General features: G+C 42.1%; 1 long non-coding RNA gene across 1 annotated transcript; it reads left to right on the top strand.

Annotated features, from left to right (window-relative positions):
- The first annotated feature begins 339 nt into the window (after positions 1-339).
- Positions 340-3,657, top strand: LOC122792136. Its single transcript, XR_006363290.1, has 3 exons — positions 340-709; positions 2,344-2,346; positions 3,648-3,657. It is a non-coding gene; the product is annotated as an uncharacterized LOC122792136 (long non-coding RNA).
- Positions 3,658-5,411: the final 1,754 nt, after the last annotated feature.

Below are 5,411 nucleotides of genomic sequence, written 5' to 3'. Positions count from 1 at the left end.
ATTACACTTGTTTAAATCAAATCCACACAAACAGATCAGGTGCAAGGATTAATTGAACCTTAAGTAGTTATTTTGAATGATTAACATACATGAATCTGTCATTCTACAGAACAGCTTTTGTTTGAATGCTGCTGTTTGCTCCAGTTACCACTGAAAACAACTTTTGGCTCCCTTTGCAATTGCACAGCTTCCCCCCACTACTGTAGGGCATTCAAGTTGGTATATAAAAGATGGGGGTGTTGAAGTCCAGCCCACATGGCGGGGATGTAAAGAGGCTTGTGCCCCTGAAAAAAAATAAATAAATAAATAGTGTTCACTGAAAGTTGTTTTTGGCTTTTTTTTTCTTTTTCGACCAATGATATTTCAGTAAAAAATATTCAGTCGGTCAATATGATTCATTCAACATTATAACCTCCTGACACATTCGGCTATCGAAATGACTCATTTCTTTATCATTGCCACAAATCTTAAAATATACTACAACAAAACCAACAGATCTTCACATACTCTAATACAATGCAGACCTGCAAAGCATAATGCCTTTCCTGCAGTTTTGCTGCAGACTACTTGTACTGAAAACATTCAGAACAAACCATAGTCAATTTACTTACTTCTATCTCCCGGAATTCTGTCTCATTCTTGGTTTGTACATCTTTAAGATCTCTGACTTTTAGTTCCAGGGATGACAGTGATACTTTCAGTTTGTCCTGTAGATTTGAACAAATTTTGAATCATTTGTTTGTTTGTGTCTTTTGGCTTTTCCCGGTTAGGGGTCGCCACAGCGGAACTCTGATCTGCTAATGATTGACAGTAGATATTTACGTACTGGCTTGCCGGGCCTAATGCACAACCTTCCACGCATGTTGCTACACAGAAGATGCGTATTATCACATTTTTGTTTAAAAGACTGAATAAGCCATGGTCCAGAAGTTTATTTGTTTATTTAATCTTCCAGTTTTGATAAGAGGTTTGCCACTGGCCTAGCCATTTTACAGAGGAGACCTGTAACAAAAGCTCTAGTTATAGTAATCTTATATTTAAACTGCTCTATACTGAAACCTCAAAAGACTAAAGGATAGAAGCTTGTAAGATCTAACCCAAATGCTCAAATCTTGTAAGCTCTAAAATACACACAAAACACCCATTCGTGCAGGTGGGCAAGCCTTCTGCACCCTCCAAGATCACAGCACAGTCGAGAAAGGATCAATAGCCTGATACCCAGTGTGCTGCAATCCCTTACAGTTCAGATTCCAACATAAAGAAACACTGTTCCATTTCTTTTTACCAGTTTGAGCTTAGAAGATTCGAGCATTTGGGTTCGATCTTGCTAGTTTTAAGCTTTTGTAATTTCGAGATTCTAAGCGGTAACTGTTTAAACATAGGTAAGTAAAAAGATACAGCAGTGCCAAGGAAACAGAGAGTAGTAAAAAGTATGACAATTTACAGGCACTTCTAAAAAATTACCTACAATAACTCAAAGATCCATGGTCCATACGTAGCACATGTAAGTAAAAGGTCATTTCACTAGGAGAAACACATTCTACAACTGCATCTAAAAAATGCAAACACTGATTCTGACCAGGATTCACAAACTATCTTGAGAATATCTACAATACGAAGAGATAACACAGTCTGAAATGGCTAACAAGCAGGATAGACCTACTCAGCACAAGATCCTCGTGGTGGCCAGCAGAGTAGTCCAAGCTTCAGAGAGCTAAAAAAGCGACTTTACCTGATATAAGTATTTTTTTGTGGCTTTCCACTTCTATTTATCTTGCTACTGTATTTTCGCCTGCTGCTGATACATTGTTACTGTTTATTCTGCATTTATTCTGATATTGCACTTAGTTTGTTACCTTAAATATCTGTAACTGTTGCAAATTGTTTGTGTAGGCTGTGATAGCCGATTTATAGCATTTATAAGTGTTTACTGTATCTGTTCTGCTTGTCTCTTGAAAAAAAAACAAAAAAAACAAAAAAAAAAAAATATCTCTTGTTTTCTCTCAGCCTTTACTGTTGTAATAGTCCAGTTTCAGAGCTTGCTGATCCCTGGGCTTTGTTTGCAGTTCCTGTTACTGAATCTTTACCTAATTTGGAACAGAGGAGGTTCCCTTGCTTACCAGTGGGAGTGGGAAGCATTGAGCTGCCTGTTGGTCCAGTTTTGTGAGGTTTCAGCCAGCAACTTGTAGTTTATTGGTCGTTTTGGGCCAGTTCCTAGCTTCTTTCAGCCCCCTGATATAAAAAGCAAGCGTTTTGGCTTGTACTCAGCACAAGATCCTCGTACTGGCCAGCACTGTAGTCCAAGCTTCAGAGATCTAAAAAAGCGAGTTTACCTGATATAAGTATGTTTTTGTGGGTTTCCACTTCTATTTATCTTGCTACTGTATTTCCTGCTGCTGATACATTGTTACTGTTTATTCTGCATTTATTCTGATATTGCACTTGTTTCTCAGTTTGTTACCTTAAATATCTGTAACTGTTGCAAATTGTTTGTGTAGGCTGTGATAGCCGATTTATAGCATTTATAAGTGTTTACTGTATCTGTTCTGCTTGTCTCTTGAATGAAAAAGAAAAAAAAAATATCTCTTGTTTTCCCGCCTTACTAAGCTAGAATAGTCCAGTTTCAGAGCTTGCTGACCCCTGGGCTTTGTTTGCAGTTCCTGTTACTGAATCTTTACCTAATTTGGAACAGAGGTTCCTTGCTTACCAGTGGGAGAGGGAAGCATTGAGCTGCCTGATGGTCCAGATTTGTGAGGTTTCAGCCAGCAACTTGTAGTTTATAGGTCGTTTAGGGCGAGTTCCTAGCTTCTTTCATCCCCTGATATAAAACGCTAACGCGTTTGATTTAGCCAGCGAGTTGCCACTGTTGCACACTAGGGCAGCGCGGTTAAGCAGGTTTAAACTATTCGGCTACCTAAATTACACTCTTCAAATTTTCCTTAAAACTACCTTCCTCGAACTATACTACTGATCTAATCAGTATCCTATAACTAAAGATCATCTCTACTTGACTCCAAGTAGAATATTCTCTATCTGTTAAACCTAGCACTTGCTCCTACAGTACTTATTACCTTGATACGGCACTCTTGTCATAGATAGTACCCCAAAAGGCAAACCCCATTTCTCGTCACCCACGTCCCCGGAATCTTTTCAAAGTTTTTGTCTATTCCTTCTAGCATGTCGAGGATCAGTTGCTAGTGTCCTCTCCTCCCTCAGCTGGTGAACCTGGGAATTTTGAGGCAATGTTACAATTGCCTCATGTACACAGACAACCTCTCCTCCTCCCACAAAACACAAATACATGCGAGAGATGCAACTATACGGCCAAACTGGAGGCTGAACTCTCAACATAGGACTGGCAAGACCAGTCAGGAGGAGAAGGTTACCACACACACTATAGACCCAGTCTCACATAGTACCATCACAACCTCAAATCATACACATAAACACACAAAGACATACTCGGAGGCTCTGATCAAAAATCTACCAAAACAGCAGAGGCCACCAAAGCAGACACCCAAACAACCACCACCTCAGAACACAACACCTGCAACACATAGACCTCACAGTGAGAGTGTCAAACAGTCACAGCCCTTAAGGCCAAACACAATGCCAGACACACTAGTCATTGGTGACTCCATAGTCAGACACACTGACGTCCCGCTCACCAGACTGAGTAAGGAGAAGGTCACAGTAAGCTGCCTGTCGGGCGCTAGAATCCGCCACATAACGCAAGCACTCAGGTCTCTCAACAGCAGGTACAAATGTGACTCAGTCATTGTCCATGCTGGTGTAAACGACCTGAGCGTACCTCCTTGGACTACATGAAAAGAGACATTGAGGAGCTCTCTGATTATGTAGCCCAGGCAGGTATGACCCTGACCTTGAGCAGTATCCTACCTTCACCAAGAATGATGCCACAATACAGAGATAAGATGATCAGCTTTAACAATTGGCTTAAACACTGGTGTCATTCAAAGGGGATCCAGTGTCTGTCTGCCTGGGATGACATGCTGGACAAGCCACGCTGCTTCGCAAGGGACGGCTTGCACCTGTCACCCTGGGATTCGGATATTGGCAAAGGCTCTTGCCACCCCCATAGTGCCTTTTTTAGGCAAGGCTCAAATTCTAAACCTACCACCCTAGAACACAAAAAAGGAAAAAAACTAAGGGTAATGCTGCTCAATGCCAGAAGTCTAAATCTCAAAATGCACGCACTCGAGGCCCTTCTCAGTATGGAGAACATCGATGTCTGTGCTGTGACAGAAACCTGGTTCAAGGCTCCTGAGAGCACCCCAGCACTATCAGGTTTTACCTCATATCATGCGTTCCGGCCCCAAAATCCGGACAATACCAAGAAAGGAGGGGGGGTATCCATATTCATCAAGGACACCCACACCTCAAGACTGGTGGCAACGCACGATGCATCGGAGACCATCCAGGTGCAATTAACCATAGGCAAGACTGCTCTGCAAATTGTAGCATGTTACAGGCCACCCTCACAAACTCAGGAACCTCACATGGCCTTCCTGAAAACACTAGAGGGGATAAATGTATCACCAAACACCATCATACTAGGTGACTTCAATTACCCTAATATAGACTGGGAACACTACTCAAGCCCAAACACCCTAGCCCAAAAGTTCCTGGAATTCATAAACTCAAATGCCATGGAACAACTAGTCACCATCCCCACAAGAGGAGATAACATACTTGATCTCATCATCACGAACATGGGAGCACAATGTTCAACACCGGAAGTATACCCCTCACTGGTGAGATCAGATCACAAACTAATCTCGCTGGAGGTCCTCATCCCACCCCCACCTGAAATAAAAAAGACCACAGTAAAGAAATTCTCAAAGCCGATTTCACACTTCTAAAGGCTAGTGTGGTCTCCTTTAAGGCCCCAAGCCGGAAAACAGTACTCAAGCCGCTGAATCACTTACAAATGCCTTCTACCAGCACCTGCAGGACTGCTTGGATAAGGCAATCCCAAGCAAAACAAAGACTCTTTGTACCAAAGGCAAGCGTCCAGTCTGGTGGACCCCAGCCATAAACAAACTCTACAACAAAAGGAGGAAGCTACTACAAGATAGAGCAAAATCCTTAAAAGGTAAGACACCCTTGATCACTATGGGAGATCGCAGATATACCCCAGGGATTACCTCAGTGTCACTGCTCGACAGAGGCACAGCAAAATAATGGGTATAGTTCCCCATACTTAAGGGGTGGCGTAAGCCACAAAACTATGGGCTAGGCTTGTAAATGCCCTCGGGCAGATAGCCTAGTATGAACCTATGAACCTATGAACCTATGAACACCTACACCAAGTGTATACTTACACCATTCTGAGTGAATAGGCAACACAAGCAGAACTCTCATATTCTTCCTCAGAATTTTAGTTTTCC

Source organism: Protopterus annectens, unplaced genomic scaffold (assembly GCF_019279795.1).
Source record: "Protopterus annectens isolate FY-2018-M unplaced genomic scaffold, PAN1.0 ctg72209_obj.part0, whole genome shotgun sequence".
NCBI lineage: Eukaryota > Metazoa > Chordata > Ceratodontiformes > Protopteridae > Protopterus > Protopterus annectens.
This window is presented reverse-complemented; position numbering and strand designations above follow the sequence as displayed.